At 29.0% G+C, this 18853-nt stretch overlaps 1 protein-coding gene and 1 long non-coding RNA gene across 15 annotated transcripts in view; one reads left to right on the top strand and one right to left on the bottom strand.

The window, feature by feature from the left end:
* LOC126899396 (uncharacterized) overlaps positions 1-18853 on the top strand; it is a 240256-nt gene that overhangs the window by 76478 nt on the left and 144925 nt on the right. The gene's annotated exons all lie outside the window — the stretch shown is intronic.
* Positions 605-18574, bottom strand: LOC126899442 (uncharacterized). 2 transcript variants are annotated; one of them, XR_007702588.1, is made up of 4 exons: positions 18462-18574; positions 18211-18365; positions 17524-17619; positions 605-981 (listed from the first exon to the last, which is right to left on the bottom strand). It is a non-coding gene; the product is annotated as an uncharacterized LOC126899442 (long non-coding RNA). The 2 variants fall into 2 exon arrangements; XR_007702587.1 differs by having other exon boundaries at positions 605-921.

Here is an 18853-nt window from a genome sequence, read left to right as displayed (position 1 = left end):
AATTACAATTAATCCAAAAATTACAAAAGTGTTCTACTTCTAGGTTTACAAATAATAGACTATATTATATTTTGTAATAATAGATCAAGAAATTACCATTAAACTAAACATTACTAAAATGCTTTATTTTCAGTTTTACAAAATAATGACCTATATTACTGTACAGAATTATATACAAATATTAAGACTACGCTTTTAATTAGGAAGGGATTAAAGGATATATTTAACAATACATCAATATTTACTTGGTTAGGATAAGTAAATGAGTAATATCCCATGTATAATCTATACTGCAAACTAAAGTACAATTTTGTTAGTGGTTAAGATCAGCGAAATATTTAACTTAAAACGCCATTTTTACGACATTTTGTAAGTTACCTTTAATTTAATAATAAATAAAAATCAATAACACGACTTGATATCCCATAATAACAGATTAATTTATAATTATTAACTAGTGTTAATAATTCTAATGGTTGAAAATAATATAGATATATATTTGTATATAATTTACATAAATAATCGAAAAAATGTATTTATTAATTAAGCTTAAAAATATAAATGAACATTGAAATAATTATTTTATTTCAGATTTAGTAGGTGATACAATAATAAATGAAGAATCGGAATTTGAAACAGAAGATCTTATTAAAAAAGATACACAGAATTTTATAAAATTTATTTGAATTATTTTTCCATACATATTCAAGCACATAAAATATAGTAAAGTTTTTAGTTGAATCTAAATATCATTAAGTACATAATAATATTACATCTGAGCATACTTATTATATATTTTATTAATATGATAAATGACTATTAATTTGACAACAACACGTAACTGACACTGATCAATTTTAATGTACAGTGTCGGAAATAATCTTTATCAAAAGAACTCGTTCCAAATTTTCATTACTTTTTCTAAAAATAACAATGTTACAGATTTAGTCCCGTTAAAATGACAACTAGTTCCCCTTTATGCTAAAAAAATATTTAAAAATTATTTATTAATATTATTATTATTTTATTATTATAACCATAGTTTAGAATTAAACGGAAAAATAAAGAATAAGAAAAGTACCAGCATCCATCATTCACCCGCAGTCAAAATTCTATATAACTTTAAAAGTATTTGTCTTACTATCTCTAAAATTATTACAAATCAGTTGTATTCTTAATTAGATCATACATTTACATTTTATAATTCATTTTAATAGATTTGTTGTCAATTAAATAATAAAGTTGACAACCATATAAGATATAAAGGATGGCCCTAAAAATGATTTTATTTTACATATTAACAACTAACAATATACAAAAAAATTATTATTATTTTAAGACAAATTTAGTAGTAGGCATTAAAATGTCATTTTCATAACATCTCTAATTAATTTTTTTTTAATAATGTCATTATAACATTATTCCCTTGTTCTATTTTATATAATAAAAGAGAATTTTTAAAATTGCTATCTGGGGATACTGATAAATTATATATTTTTTTAGCATTAAGATTTTTTAATCCTAAATCAGATACGTTATATCACTTAAGTTACTTTTTTAGTGTAAGTTAAGTCATAAAACGTTAGAATAACTTTATTAGATTATATTAATTATTATGAAAATTCGAATTCAATAATATCAAAATGTCAATATTAAAATGTTCAGTTATATATTACAGTCAAATAAGTAGCGAAATTTTTTATATAAACATTGTTCATTAAATAAATAATAATTTTATTAAAAAAAAAATATTCTCATTTTAATGTAATATAAATATTATATTACATAAAATTATTTTCTATTATATAGCGTATTATAAATTCAATGTTTGTAATTCATATTATATTAAATTGTTTTTTTTATGTTTTATCTAGAAATAATTTTCAATTGTGTTTTTATAATTTGCAAATTAAATCGCAAAATCTTTTTTTTTTTTTTCGTCTTTAATTCTATATATGATATAGATTTTTTAATAGTTTCTTTTTGCTTAGATATGAAGCTGAGGAAGTATTAACTTTACTCTGTGATTTTTTGATACCTGCTGCCACTTTTTTTTAGATCTTACCGGATCAAATCTTTCAACGATACGTCAAAAAATCATTATAAAATAATAAATCTAATGAAGACATTTGCCTTTGAAAATTAAAAAAATGATATCGTTCCTATTAAATGTAGGAAATACCCCAAAAACTTAAAATTTTATAATCAGTAAATTTTGATTTTTAGCTTCGATGCGAAACTGAGAAGGTATTCATTTTATCATGACGTGTTTATTTTTTTTTTTTTTTGTGTCGGTCACTACTTTTTCTCAGTTCTCACAGGACTGATTTTTCCTAACTATACGTCAAAAGATCACAAATCATATCTAGTTGAAGACATTACCCTTTTTTTTTTCACGGTCGACATAATGTCGGCCGCCCTGGAACTACCGTGAGGTATGGCTTCAAGGCGACCGACGTCGCTATAAAACTTACACCACCGTATTGTGACTCAGCCCGAAATCAAGAACTGAGTCACAACACGACGTGGCCTTCCCCGTTAGCTGGATCCTAGAGTGGAAGCCGTTGCCCAGGTCGCACCACGTTGAGGTGGGGGTAAGACTTCGCTGTGGGTTGGCATATAATTCACAATAACACAAACACAAAAACACGAAGAGGACGGAACCCCTAGGTGGACTCCTCCCAACTTTCTAGGACAGTCCTTGGCCCTCTTCTTTACACATGAAGCACGCACCGGTCCGGTCAGGACCGCTACAGGCCTTCTGCACGTGCCCCTTCTCGAGGTACTTATAGCAGCGCGGTCCCTTGTCCTTTGGGACACGGGACCGGCATGTGCTCAATCCTACCCCGAGCTGTGTCAGCCCGACCAACGGTTGCACAGCCCTAATGGGCATTTCGCACCACGCGAAGCGGCCCTTGCCACTACCGTCTAGTTGAACTGTCACTGACCCAGCGGGCGCAGCGACCCCCTCTTTCGAGAGGATAGTGGTCAACGCCTCTACGGCGTCTTCTTCCACTATCCACTCCAAAGACATTACCCTCAAAAATAAAAATTTTCGCTCGAATGTAAATAGAACAAATGACAATGGGTTAGGTAAATTGGTAAACGCCTCGATACCGACAAGATATATGGAATGATTAAGAAGCAAGATTTTTAATACAGGATCTATAGAAATAAGGTTTATGTGGATAATATGATGGGAGGCGATGGGTACGCCGCCAAAACCGTCGATACGTTCAGAGCGATTAATGTTGAACTTTGGAAAAGAAACACGTTTGTTAGTAAGGAGCTAACTTTCAGAAAGGAGAGGAAAAAATATTTATTGTTAGAGAGAAGAAAAGAAAGATCATGCATTCTAGGGGATAAACTTCTTACGTTCCATTGAAGAATATTGAAAAAAGAACAGTTAGGATTACTATTAAAACGTGTCATCATTGTCAGATAAAGGTTAGTGGATGTTAATTGATGAAGATACTATAGTTGATTGAATTATTGTAGTAGAGGAAATTAATATAGGATCGCTCGTAAATAGATAAATGATATGTTGTGATAAGCAGGAAATCCAGTTGCGGTCATCAAAATTTATATATATACGATTTTGGGACATATATTTTTTTGGTAGTCACTTTTTTTTTTAATTCTCAGTTGGACAACAACACGGAATTAAGTAAAAAAAAAAAACCCCAGTACAGTGAAGTCGTGGCATAGTTGGGTCCAGCATATCACAGATATGTGATATCTGACAGTGATTAAAATCACTCTCGTAAAGAACGCATCGATGCAAATCTGTTGATAGTGTTTAATTTAAAAAATTAATATGTTATTCCAAAAGGTACAGGATCTCTCATTTCATTATTTATATTCTGATTACAAGTTTTATGATTTAGAAGTGTAATATATGAATAAATAAATTTATATATATTAATAATTTATAAATATATATATAATATATAATAGTAATTATCTCAAAAATAAATATAATGATCCATATATTTTTAAAAAAGTTATAGTATTATAAAGATAAGAATATAAAAAAGATTTTTTTTACAAAAATCGTATTTTATTTAATAACTTTGATGTCTGTTTTTACCATGATATATATTTTTTTTCATAATAAAGTATNTCACTGACCCAGCGGGCGCAGCGACCCCCTCTTTCGAGAGGATAGTGGTCAACGCCTCTACGGCGTCTTCTTCCACTATCCACTCCAAAGACATTACCCTCAAAAATAAAAATTTTCGCTCGAATGTAAATAGAACAAATGACAATGGGTTAGGTAAATTGGTAAACGCCTCGATACCGACAAGATATATGGAATGATTAAGAAGCAAGATTTTTAATACAGGATCTATAGAAATAAGGTTTATGTGGATAATATGATGGGAGGCGATGGGTACGCCGCCAAAACCGTCGATACGTTCAGAGCGATTAATGTTGAACTTTGGAAAAGAAACACGTTTGTTAGTAAGGAGCTAACTTTCAGAAAGGAGAGGAAAAAATATTTATTGTTAGAGAGAAGAAAAGAAAGATCATGCATTCTAGGGGATAAACTTCTTACGTTCCATTGAAGAATATTGAAAAAAGAACAGTTAGGATTACTATTAAAACGTGTCATCATTGTCAGATAAAGGTTAGTGGATGTTAATTGATGAAGATACTATAGTTGATTGAATTATTGTAGTAGAGGAAATTAATATAGGATCGCTCGTAAATAGATAAATGATATGTTGTGATAAGCAGGAAATCCAGTTGCGGTCATCAAAATTTATATATATACGATTTTGGGACATATATTTTTTTGGTAGTCACTTTTTTTTTTAATTCTCAGTTGGACAACAACACGGAATTAAGTAAAAAAAAAAAACCCCAGTACAGTGAAGTCGTGGCATAGTTGGGTCCAGCATATCACAGATATGTGATATCTGACAGTGATTAAAATCACTCTCGTAAAGAACGCATCGATGCAAATCTGTTGATAGTGTTTAATTTAAAAAATTAATATGTTATTCCAAAAGGTACAGGATCTCTCATTTCATTATTTATATTCTGATTACAAGTTTTATGATTTAGAAGTGTAATATATGAATAAATAAATTTATATATATTAATAATTTATAAATATATATATAATATATAATAGTAATTATCTCAAAAATAAATATAATGATCCATATATTTTTAAAAAAGTTATAGTATTATAAAGATAAGAATATAAAAAAGATTTTTTTTACAAAAATCGTATTTTATTTAATAACTTTGATGTCTGTTTTTACCATGATATATATTTTTTTTCATAATAAAGTATATTACATTAGCTTTAATTTAGATATATATAAAAGTGTTAGTATTTCTGAAACACTTACAAAAGTTAAGTTAAAAAAGTTCTACACATTTTTAAGATTTAAACCCCCCTATATTAAGGGAAATGGTCCAATATTAAAAAAAAGTAAGTCGAATGAAAAAAGGATATAAATATTATTTCTCATAATAAAATTGTATTGATCCATACATTTTTCAAAAAGTTATAGCATTTTAAAGTTAAAAATGTAAAATATATGATCGAGAATTTTAACACTTTAAAAAGTTAAGTTGAAAAAGTTGTCATTTTGAATCCCCCCCTGTGGGCAGGTAAAGGGTCTAATTTATAAAAAAAATATATCAAGTGATAGGTAAGAACATTATGCATCTATTAAAAAAAAAGGGTAGCACAGTGGGGTCGCGGCACAGTGTGGACGAGGCATAGATGGGACAAGTATAGATGATATCTGACAGTGATTAAAATCACTATCATTAGAAACGCTTCGATGTAAATCTGTAGATAGTGTTTAATTTTAAGAGATTGGTAGATTATTTAAAAAGCAACCATAACTCTTATTCCCTTAATTTTATCCCGATTTATAATTATAATATATGAATATACAATAATTATAGTAATAAAATTTGGTATGAAATTAAAATATGAAATTTAATTTTAATTTGAAATTTAGTATGATATTCAATAATTTAGTATTACAATTTATAAAGAGAAATAATAAAAATAACAAAGTAGTTGTATATTCCTTTACTTTTAACGTGTATAAAAATTTAAAGGTATTGATGCAATACTTTTTAATAAAAAATTTTTGTTACTTATGAATAAATACACTAGACTACAAAAAACTTTCATCAGAAGCAAAAATATACTTTTCTAAATCCACTTTCGCGCGTTTTTCAAATCTTCAATTAGATTTTGTCTATTACTTCTAATTTTTTATATTATTACTAATTACATATAAAATAATAATTAAAAGAAAAAAAATTTGTTTTCAAATTATTACTGATTTTGATTTTTATTATATTAAAAATAATCAGTCCAAAATTTCATTTTTAACCTATTTTTTTGGTCTTTTAAAGTTGATGAAAAGTTTTTGTAAAAGTTTATCGTAAAAAAAAATTAAATATGTTGCTGTAACTTTTAGCTCAATTGCAAGTTTAAAATTGCCATCATTAAATAGAAAATTTTATGAGAATTAAAAAAATTGTATCGTTTAGATTAATATGCAGTTAGGAAAATTTATAATTACTATTTATAGTAAATTTATCAAAGTAGAATACTATTTTGTTACATTTTTACCGTAATAGATAACTTAAATTGAAGTAATATTAATAATTTCCTAGTAACTTTTGGTGTTTAAAAAGATTCTACAATAGAAATATTCAGAATTTAATTAATTTTAATGATTTACTTTAACTAAATGAATCAATCAAAACAAAGTTGTTCAAAAGATTTACTCAATTGAGCGTGTAATAAAATTTGATTATAATTGTAAAAACAATTGTTAATTCAAGAGAAACTAACAATCATTTTTTAACACGCTTATATTAGTTTCACATGTATGTTTGTAGTTTGTTTGTAAGTTTGTAACTCCACGCGGCACGTGTTATTATGTCGCGTATCCCGTCGTGTATGACCTTGAGACTAGACTGTCGTAACGTATTCGCCCCACCCCGTTCACCACTCGTAGACAACAATATTTTCTAACCCGTAGACGCGCACGTGTCATCAATTATATATATGTATAACAAATTTTAATTGTGATTGACACGGCCCCGTGTCGTTTCGTTATATACGATGCGCCACGACTCAGGCCACCTTTATCAGCCGTCGCCCTATTTTATGAGTATTTGTCTGACCAACAACGCGCGTTATACGCCGCGGTGCAAAGTCCAGCAAGTGCCGCACGGCCGACGACGTCCCGCCGTTAATGATTTCGTAGTTCACTCGTGTACTGTCGTCATCTACGCTGCTAACCTTTTGACGCCCGAGGATCACGCCGGACATCGCGTCGTCGACGCCAGCGAAAGTGACGCAATAATATGCGAAGATCATATATTCTTACCGCCACCGCTAATATTAATATATATATGCATGTATATATATTAATATTTATATATACGTATATGTTAATATTCATTTATATATCTCTACAGCCGACGCCGCTGCCGCCGTGTATACCTCGTGTATAACGTTCCTCCCGCCACGACCGCCCACAAAACACGGCTATATCTCGTGCATGATATGTTAACGTATTTATGTGTCTTTACATGTATATATATATATATTCTAATTACTCTTAAAACTTATATATTAATACACTTTATTCTCATTAAGTGATATGTAGTGTATTCATTCCGATTACGGGGAATGATTCTCGTGTCGTCATTTTTCGTCACTACCTCCACGTTGCGCGCCTGCTGCTTTTCTTGGATGTGGTAGCCGTTTCTTAGACTCCCTCTCCAGAATCGAACCCTGATTTCCCGTTACCCGTTATAACCATGATATTGATATTAACTACTATCATAACATGAAACTAAAATGTGAAAAATAAATATAGTTTAAAAAAACACGCTTTTAAAGCACATCGAACTAAAAAGTTCAAAATAATTTTTAAAATAATTTTTAAAATAAGCTTAAAACAATAATGAACGAAAAGTACTAGTATTATTGTGAAAAAAAGCGTGGGTGCTTTATGCCATATTTTTTGTATATTGAGCGCCTGACGCTTTTTGCACAATAATACTAGTACTTTTCGATCATTATTGTTTTAAGCTTATTTTAAAAATTATTTTGAACTTTTTATTTTAGAAATGATTTATATAGCAACATGTTACCAACAAATTTGTTTATCAAAAATAAATAGTTCAAAATTATTGATTGTAACTCAGATAAGAGACCTAGGTATCTTACTAACAGATGATTTATCTTTTGACAATTACATTACTTTGATGTGTAACAAAGCTTTTCGAGTTTTCGGTTTTATTAGGCATAATTGTTCAGAATTCAAAAATCCAAATTGTTTAAAAATATTATACTTTTCTCTAGTTCGTTCCATATTAGAATATGGCTGTTATCTGGAATCCATATCAAACTAATTTAATTAATAAGATTGAACGCGTTCAGAATAGAGAATTACGAGTACTTGCATTTAAAACAGGCAAAACCGATGTATCGCTGGAGAATATAGCGAGTGAGTACAGAATCGAATTACTTGAAACTAGAAGAAAGTTTCACGATGCATGTAAAGTAGTGCAGTGGGAAAACATTTGGTAGCCAAATCCATCGCGTGGCATTTCAACTCACCTTCATCACCTCACTTTGGTGGCTTATGGGAAGCCGGGGTGAAATCAGTTAAGACACTACTACTTCGATCAATTGGTTTGCATATCTTGTCGTACGAAGAACTGTATTCTGTACTTGTGCGCATCGAAGCCACCTTGAACTCTCGTCCATTATGCCCTTTATCGGAAGATCCCCTTAGTCTTGAAGCCCTTACACCTGGTTATTTTTTGAACATGGAACCAACAACCTTATTGCCAGATCCATACTTGGAACAAGTTTCGTTGTCCAAACTAAAACGATGGCGTCTCACAGCAGACACTTTTGGAATAGATAGCATAATGAATATATCAGCTCATTACAAACTAGATCAAAATGGAAGCAGGAAACTAAGCCTGTCATTATTGGATAATTGGTGTTGGTCAGAGAAAACACCAGCCCTCTTGAATGGAAATTAGGGCGAATAGTTCAGCTCCATCCGGGTCCTGATGGGATTGTTCGAGTAGTTACCATCGTTACTTCAACAGGAAAAAAACTTAGACCTGCTGTCAAACTTTGCCCTTTACCCATAGATTAACATATTGTTCACTATAGCCCATTCTAATATACATTACTAATACACCTCTTTGTTGTAGATTTGCATCTAATTCGAACATTTGAATAGTACAATGGCAGGCAGATATCAATCGGCAAATTCAAGATAAGCTGGTCTTGATTATTCGTCCAAACGACGTGTAGCCGACCAAGTATTGGACAAATTGGCTCAATGTCCAACATTCGTTCATCTACTACACGTACTGTCTCAAGCCAGCCTACTCCAACTGCTGTTGAGTCGTCGAACCAACCCCAAGAAAAGGTGAAATACACTGTGACCACGGAAAGGTGCCCATTATGTTCGTCCTTCCACCCCCTTCGTACATGTACAGCATTTCTTTTAGCCCCTGGCATCTAAAGATACCATATCGCCAAAGAGTATGTCCTTTGTTTATATTGCTTGTACCAGGGCACAGGGCTGTACGCTGCAAAGAACAAAAACCTTGCCATATCTGCAAAGGCAATCATTCCCACCTGCTCCACATCGACCACAAACCTCTCACGGACTCCCCATATCAATTTATCTAACTTCATCAACAATAGTCACTCTTCATCAACAATAGTCACTCTTCTTCAACAATAGTCTAATCTCAAGATCAACTGTATTCATTCAACCATATTTGTCCAAGTCACATCCATCGACCATCAGTTCAACATCCTTTCAGTCCTTCGACCACTGACTACTTGCCTATCCATTATAAAGGTGCATATCTTTATGGTGGGCGGTATGTTCGGGTGACGCTCAAGTTGGTCATATTGATAGTGTATCAGCTGGTGATAACACTCCACTCATCGGACGCTTGGCCGTTATGGTTTTGTAATTCACTCTCTTGAGATCCTTCGCCTTTTTACTTTTGTTTTGTTAAACGCGTTTTTCTCGCTCTCGTCAAACTAATTTTGTTACTCATAACCTAAAACTGTTATACTTTTTCTTTCTTGTGTTATTACTAAGATTTTTTGTCATTTGTTTTTTTGTAAGCACCATTGTTAGCTGTTTGTACCGGTAGTGCAATACAAAATCAAATTTGTATAATATTAATTGGTAATAATTTCAATATTTTAATCTAATATTTGTTATCTATATACCTTGTGGTTCGCACATTAGCTCACATTGACCATAGGGCCCATTGTCATTTTGTATTAAAACTTTGGATATATTAACTCTATGCTTGCTTGTAATAATAAAATCATTTTTATTAAACCACTCTCAGGAGACTGTTAATGTGCGAACCCCTCGTTTCAGTTGTCCAGTAAGATTAAATTTACAATTTAGTTAAGTTCAAAGTGCAGTTAAGTTTTTAGTACTTTTATGTTTACTTATAATAGTGGTTTGGCTTGGAACTAGATATATTTGCTCATTGTTGTCGCACATGATTTACAGTCATTCATGTTGTTGTACACAGCAAATCCAGTCCATAAGTCCAAATAATTTAAAATAATTAAATCGTTGAGCTGCTCACTCAATATTGTATCTGAGTGACTGTCTATTGTTTAATGAAATTATATGCTTGTTACATTATTATTACATTTTAATTTAATCGACCACTGGTCATTGTAAGATAAAAATTAATTCTGTCCTTTGTTTATTGAACTCTAAGTTCTTGTCCAGTTGTTGTTATTGAATCATAATTTGTTAATAATTGTTTCCATCTATTTTGTTTCAATTACCTCTCTTGAACAATTTTATTTCTTGTCCCTTATTTAATTTTGTTAACGCTAATGACATTTGTACATTTTTTTTGCCCAATCTCTACTAGCTACTTAATTTAATTTGTTAATATAATTATACAATATACTTCAATCTAAGTCTGTACTAACTAGTACTTTTTTAATTTGCTCATTGCAATAAATTTACTTTGTTCATTGAATCATTTGTTTTCACTGAACATCCACCCTCACTTTACCTCTTTAGTACATATACAGTCCACTATCACAAGTCATGTATAATAAGTAACTAACTGAACAAAGGTCACAGGTAGGGTAGTTAGTGCACTGGAGTTAGCTAGCTTGCACACTGTACAAAATGTATTACTTTTAATTGCATGATACTTGAGTTTATAATTTTATTTTAGCTTATTTGTTCCTAGTCCTCCCTCTCCCTTCACTCCCTGCACCTTCCTCTACAAACAAATCAGATAATTATCCTTAAAAAATCAACTGACTGAACGGCTTTCCTCTTGTCGCCTATGTATGAATAGGAGTTCGTTAATAGTTCAGTCATGTTCCTAACAATGCAGCTTGGTTACACAAACTACTTAATTCTTCATTCATATGTCCCGAGTTACTTGGACAAATACCTATAAACGTCCCTCAAACTAATGCTCGTGTGTCACAAACGTTCTATACATCAACTTACCGCCAAAACTACAGTCTTTTCGCACCGATCAACAGAATGTTAACTTTAGGCAACTTGATAAATAATTTTGATTTTTTTTATGATAACTTAGCCAGGTTAAAATCATTAATGAAATTGTAGATGTTTATGTAATTAATTGATTTAGTATAAATTTATGTCGTTTTTTATTTCTAAATTTCTTGTTTATCAATAATTGTATAATAACTTCTGTATGAACTGATTTAAATTTGTAATTCTGATTTCTTATCTGTTATCTTACCTGTATTGATTATGTAAACTGTTCTGAGCCTAATTTGGGCGTATAACCATTAATAAATAAATAAATAAATAAAAAAAAGTATCATACTTGGAATTATTAATTTATATTGTAAGATGTTTTATTGTGGACCAGCATTATTATCATAAATGAAATTAATCACTTTTACTCTATTACTTCTTATCAGCCTTAATTAAATCTCTAATTATTACGATTAAAATCGCAATGCTTTACTCTTATCATCAAGATTCTATGTAAGATATCAGTAACTAAAAACTTTCAAAAAAGATCAAGGATCCCATCACTGTAGTCGCCCCTTGCGAGAAGAAATTTCTTATTCATATTAAAATTATTTTACTATATTTTAGGTTTTAGCTTCGATGCAAAGCTGAGAAGGTATTTTTTTGTGACTATCATTTATGTTCTCTGCTCTAACTTGCCTACATTTTTCAACGATACGTCAAATGATTACAATTAGTTAAAGATACTACCCTCGAAAATTGAAAAAAATTCTAATTAATCAATCAAATAGTTTGTATCCCATGTTCTCCATACAGACAATTAAAATCATTAATTTCTAATGTATTCAAAGTATTTATTGACGAATCAAGTTTGATACGATAATTTGTTATGATAGGTTTCAACTACAAAATTAAAGTATTTTACTTTGTAATTTAATCAATTTTTTACTGTATTTGTGTGTACTACTATTAGACTATGATATTCCAAATTTGTTGGTAACATGTTGCTATATAAATCATTTCTAAAAAAAATGATTGTTAGTTTCTACTGAATTAACCATGTTTTTTACAATTATAATCAAATTTTATTACACGCTCAATTGAGTAAATCTTTTAAACAACTTTGTTTTGATTGATTCATTTAGTTAAAGTAAATCATTAAAATTAATTAACTTCTATATATTTCAATTGCAAAATTTTTTCAAACACCAAAAGTTACTAGGAAATTATTAATATTACTTCAATTTAAGTTATCTATTACGGTAAAAATGTAACAAAATATTATTCTACTTTGATAAATTTACTATAAATAGTAATTATAAATTTTTCTAACTACATATTAATCTTATCGATACAATTTTTTTAATTAAAAATCATTATTTTCATATACTATTTATTGTTGCTCTTATGTGTAAAAACTATACTCAGAAATCAGAATTGTATTGAATTTTATGTAGAAATAACCATAATAATTATTATCATCATTTAATAGTATTAAAATTTTTAAAAAATGACATCTTTAAAAATAGTTTTAAAGTGCTTTTTATTATTTTATATCATCTTATGTATCGAATTGGAAAATAATTAAATAAAAAATACTCGTATTGTGAATAATCTTTTTAAATGTATTGGTTGGAAAAATTTAAAACGTGTCAAAAATGTAACTTATTTATGGAAAAACTATGTTCTTCCGAGTATAATTCAACAGCCAATAACACCATGTGATTGTAATAAAAAAATATGAATCGCAACTGTTTTTCTAGGTTGCATTTACATAAGTATTTTAATGGACATAATGAGTGCTGTCAACTATCAACGAATATTCTGTGACGAAATAATGAGCAATGAATTTAATAAAACACAAGGCTATAATTGCACTGTAAAATTATTAGAAATAATAAANAACACAAGGCTATAATTGCACTTTAAAATTATTAGAAATTATGACAAATTTTACTTTATTTACAAAAAAAATACAAGGAGCACTGTATGCAATAGACAGTTTGCATAGATACCCATGGAAATTGAGCGATAAGTCTTATATAATTTTGAACTTTATATCTGAAGATTTCCAAAAATTACAAAGCCAAATAGATAAATGGAGTCCTTCGCATGATGATTTGGTATATAATAAATCTATATTATGTACTATATTGTTTGAAATGGAAAATATTAAAATGAAAATACTGTGTAATACCCGACAATTTCGTACATTAGAAAGTGATAATATATTTGTGTTAACAAATAATTTGAACACCCTATATAAAAATACAGACTTGAACGGAGAAAATATAGCAATTTATTATAGCGACAGTGAAATTATATTAAATGGAATCGAGATGTTTATTTTAGAAAATTTTACCAAACTTGGATTTAAATTTGATTTATACAACCGAGAAACTTTCATTCCAAATTCATTGATTCATCTTTTTACAGGTATTTTTTTATATTTTAATATGATATAGTTAATGAAATCATTTATTGTTGCTATAAAATAAAGGTTTTGGATTTTAGAATAAACTATTTTGACTGTTTATATATAAATATAATTATATTACTAAATAATCACAAACAATAATATTAAAATTAATTAAATTTAAGTCTCTTTCCTTAATCTTGCCTTAATATGAGTAAGTCATAAGTGATATATTAAAATAATTTTTAATCATAAAATTACTCCTATAAATGAATTTATCAATAATCAGTGGAATTAAAGTAGATTTATTAAAAATTTTCTATGAATAAATTTGTTTTCAATATTTATTCACATGTACATTTTTGATTTAGTCTCGTTTGAGGGAAATAATTACTTATTTATTTGATTATACCTAATAATATACTAAAAATTTAAATATATGTATGATATTCCCTATCCTATTTCATTCTACACTAGATATAAAAGTTTTAAAAAATAAATACAAATTATGCTCCTTTATTAAATATCAATATATACACAATTTCACGTTATTTTGTACAGCGAGGCAAAAATTATTTGAATAAAAATACTGTAATCGTACACAATTCATCCCACATTCTTTAGTTCATCTTATTGCAAGTTTATTTTTATGTTTTAATGTGATATCATTAATGAAATAATTTATTTTTGTTATAAAATAAAGGTTTTGGATTTTAGAATAAACTGATAACATAATTTACTTTATTACTATTTAAATAATTAATCATTTTGACAGTTTTAGTGTGTATGGATTGGTAAACAGTACAAGATTTCTTTTATGAGGACATGAATTTATTTTAAAAATTTAAATCACTCAAAATTTTATTTTTAATATTGCAATATTTCCAATAATATAATTAATTTAAAGCTATTAGTAAAATTAAAAATGTATAAAGCCACTAAATTTTTAGCACCGTCAATCCCATTAATATTAAAATTAATGAAATTTAAGTTTTTTCCCCTTGTGGAATGGGGATAATAATACTTCCACAGCCCCTCTGTCAGTCATAAGAGGTGACTAACGAGGTTGCATCAGATCGATAGCCGGCGTTAAATTTTTGTCAAAAAGTATGAGAAGTCCTGAACAAAACTTAGGCGGATTGTCCCACCTCGATGAACGCGGGGGCAACAGGTGAGAGGAAGTAAAGTAGTTAAAAACGGAGAATGTCTAAGGAACAAAGTGTTTCATACCAGTCGGAAAACTTGTGTGGTAGCTGCTTCACCAGTCATGTGTACAAGACTACCCAACCCTTGTAATTTCAACGGTGTAGGGACATCAATCTTGAACTCTAGACTGGACTCGTGTATAAGGATGAATGATAGATATATGGTAAGAATTAGTACGTGGAATGACAGAACATTAACTACTAGAATTAGACAATTAATATTGATGAGGAGAAAAGTTAATATTTGTTGTATGCAGGAAATTAAGTCGAATGGGAGAGAATGCAAGGGAAATAGATGAGAGTTACATATATATTCAAGTAAGACAAAAACAAAGAATGGTATTGGAAATATAATGAATAATAAATTTAAGAAAAGTAGTAGAAATAGTTAGAAAAAATGACAGAATTATAGTCGTAAAATTAATATTCGAAGAAAAATTGTTGATTGCAGTAAGTGCCTATGCACCACAAGTTTAATGTGATGAATTAGACTAGGAAGTGTTTAGGAGAGAGATGGATTAGGTGATGCAAAAAATACCTGGTCGGGTTATGGTTGGATAGGTTGAGATATGAATGGATATGTAGGTAATGAGAGAAGAAGATGTGAAAGAATACAAGAAGGTTGTGGTTTCAGTGGGAATAATGAAGCTAGAAAAATAATAAAGGATTTTGCAGTATCGTCTGATCTTTCCGTGGTTAATACTTATTTCAGAAAGAGGGAAGAACATCATACAACTTAAAAGAGTGGGAGTAATAGATACAGATTGACTATTTTATTTGGAAGAGAGAGTGTAACGCGAGTAGTAAATAATATATGGATGCTATAGTTTCAGTAAAAACAATGAGGCCATAGAAGGAATCCTTGAGAGAGTGTAACTGCACAACATTGACATATTCTAATGGAGTTATAGTGTAGTGGGAAGAGAGTATACAAAGACAAAAAGAACACAGAAGGGTAAAATTTAGGATTTGGTGGTAGAAATTGAAAGAGGAAAATAAAAAAGGGTTTTTAAAGTCAATAAATGAGAGGATGGTGTGAAATAATGAGGATGATATAAATAATGTGTGGAATAGATTTGTTAGTTGTGTAAAGAATACTGCAAAAGAGATAGTTGGTCAGATCATAGGAGTAGAATGTTTAGAAACAAGAATACATGGTGGTGGGATGAGGATATTCAAGAAATCATAGATAGTATGTAAAAACAGTTCAAAGTATAGATTATGATCAAAGGATGAGATGATTGGATGCAGTATAAACGATTGTGTACAAAATTTAAATTTAAAAGGTATGATGAATTGTGTGATAAGCTAGGAACAAAGGGAGGTGAAAAAGAAGTCTATACACTTGCAAAAGTAACAGGAAAATGGTATAAAAATAATCAAAATGAATAGTGTATATAATGCGATGATATAAAAGTACTAACGAGTAATGATTATGTGAAACAAGGTGGAAAAATTATTTAGGAAAATTTTTGAATGAGAAGTATCCAAGAGAGACAATAAAGGATATTTCATTGAACGAATGATTGGTAGATTTTATTAGTGCAAAAAAAGTATGAGAGAAGAACATGGTAAGTAAAATGAGGAGGTCTGTCACAATAAGCGAGAACGTGATAGGTGAGGTGGAAAGTTTTAAGTAATTAGTATCAGTTATGCAAAAGAACGGTGGTGATTATTTAAACACAGGATAAAGTGTGGAAGGGTGAAATGCAGAGAAGCGTCTGTTGTTTTATGCGATATAAAAATTTTAATGAGACGGAATAATAAATTTTAGAAGACTGTAGCGAGACCAGCTATAAATCATGGTTCAGAGTGTTGGGCGGTTGACAAAAATAGAACAAAGAATAAGTATAACAGAGATAAGGATGTTTACTGTTAATTTAGATTATTAGAAGTTTTAATAATAATTAGAACTCATTACATTCAAGTAGCAATACATCAATAGTAAGACTATTCACGAAAATGACAGTGATATCAGTTGTAAGATTGATCTTTGTTTATAACAACAAAATTACAACGAACATTATTATTAAAAGAACTTCAAATACCAATGAGATTACATTTTTTAATTTAAATTTATGTTTTTCTTAATTAAAAACAGTAAATAAAGAACAAAAATATTTAAATACTGAAATCATTTTCTATGTACATATCTTTAGAAGCAAACAATGAATCAAAATCATCTCCAGCTACGAATCCAGTAGTTTATGATTTTCTTTAAAAAGGTAAATTACTTTTTAATTAACTAAAATATGTGTCTTCAAAATCAGCTGTATAGTTCAGTAGAATTTACCATTTTCCGTAACACATCTTTTGTTGAAATTATTTAAACTTAAATATTCTAAATTTTTTTTCTCACCTTTATGGAGCGATGGCGGCAATGAGCTTTTTTATAAAATTTTTAAACGATGACGGTGTGCTAAAAATAATTTTCTCATCTTTGCGATTATTTTTCCTGAAATAACGTGGTCGAGCTATTTTATTAAAAAAAAATTTGAAAATCGTACATCGTTAAGTAGTTTTTTCAGCATTGGATAATGTTTAAATGTTTTATTATATGATAAGATTATTTTGAACACATTTGCATTTTATATTTTAGGGTCATAAAAAAAAATCAAAATACTAAGCTATAATGTTATAGGATATGTTTTTATAATCATGTGAATTAATTTATACTTCATATTTTACTTTGTTATAAATAGGTATTTATAAAATTATAAAAAGGATATTTCAAATACTAAACATTTTTTTTTCAATTACCACTTGGTGTTTCTTTTATAAGTAAAAAATATATTAGGAATCAGACTTTATAGAACAACTTATAAAAAATTTACCAATATAAGTATTATCATTATATCATTAACACTAATTATCTAATTCCAAAAGAATGACATCTATGATGGTTGTTTCAAAGTGTTTGTTATTATTTTGTGTCGTTTTATGTACTGAATCAACAACAAATACAGTAGAAAATACTCGTATTATGAATAATCTTTTTAAATGTGTTGGATGGAAAAATTTAAAATATATCAAAAATGTAACTTACTTAAATCGAAGTAAAGATCTTTCCAGTATCATTGAAGAGCCAATAACACCAAAAACATGTAATTCAAAAATACGAGCCATGACTGTATTCCTTGGTTGCACATACGCGAATATTTTATTGGACATTGTAACTGCTGTCAACTGTCAACGAATATTCTGTGAACAAATAATGAATAATGAAATTTATAAATTACATGGCTACAATTGCACTGTAAAACTATTAGAAATTATTTCCAACATAATTTTATTTACAAAAAAAATACAAGGAGCCCTGTATACTATAGATAAACTGCATACGTATCCATGGATCAATGGTGTAAAGTACAGTATAATTTTAAAATTAGTATTTGACGAGTTTCAAAATTTACAAGGCAAATTAAATGATTTTTTTCCTTTACGCCAATATTTGACATACAATAAAACTATACTACATAAAATAGAAAAGATAATGAAACACATTGAAGTAAAAATAGATTTTAACATTGAATTGTATTGTACATTGGAGTGTGGTAATGTGATTGTGTTAACGAACAAATTGTACGTAATATATAACAATGTAAAATTTAACGGAGAAAATATAGAATTGTATAATTTTGACAGTGAAACTATATTAAGTGAAATAGAGATTATGATTACAAATTTTT

This window comes from Daktulosphaira vitifoliae, unplaced genomic scaffold (genome assembly GCF_025091365.1).
Source record: "Daktulosphaira vitifoliae isolate Bord-2020 unplaced genomic scaffold, ASM2509136v1 Scaffold_2, whole genome shotgun sequence".
NCBI lineage: Eukaryota > Metazoa > Arthropoda > Insecta > Hemiptera > Phylloxeridae > Daktulosphaira > Daktulosphaira vitifoliae.
Note: the sequence above shows the minus strand (reverse complement) of the source record. Positions and strands in the feature narration are given on the sequence as shown.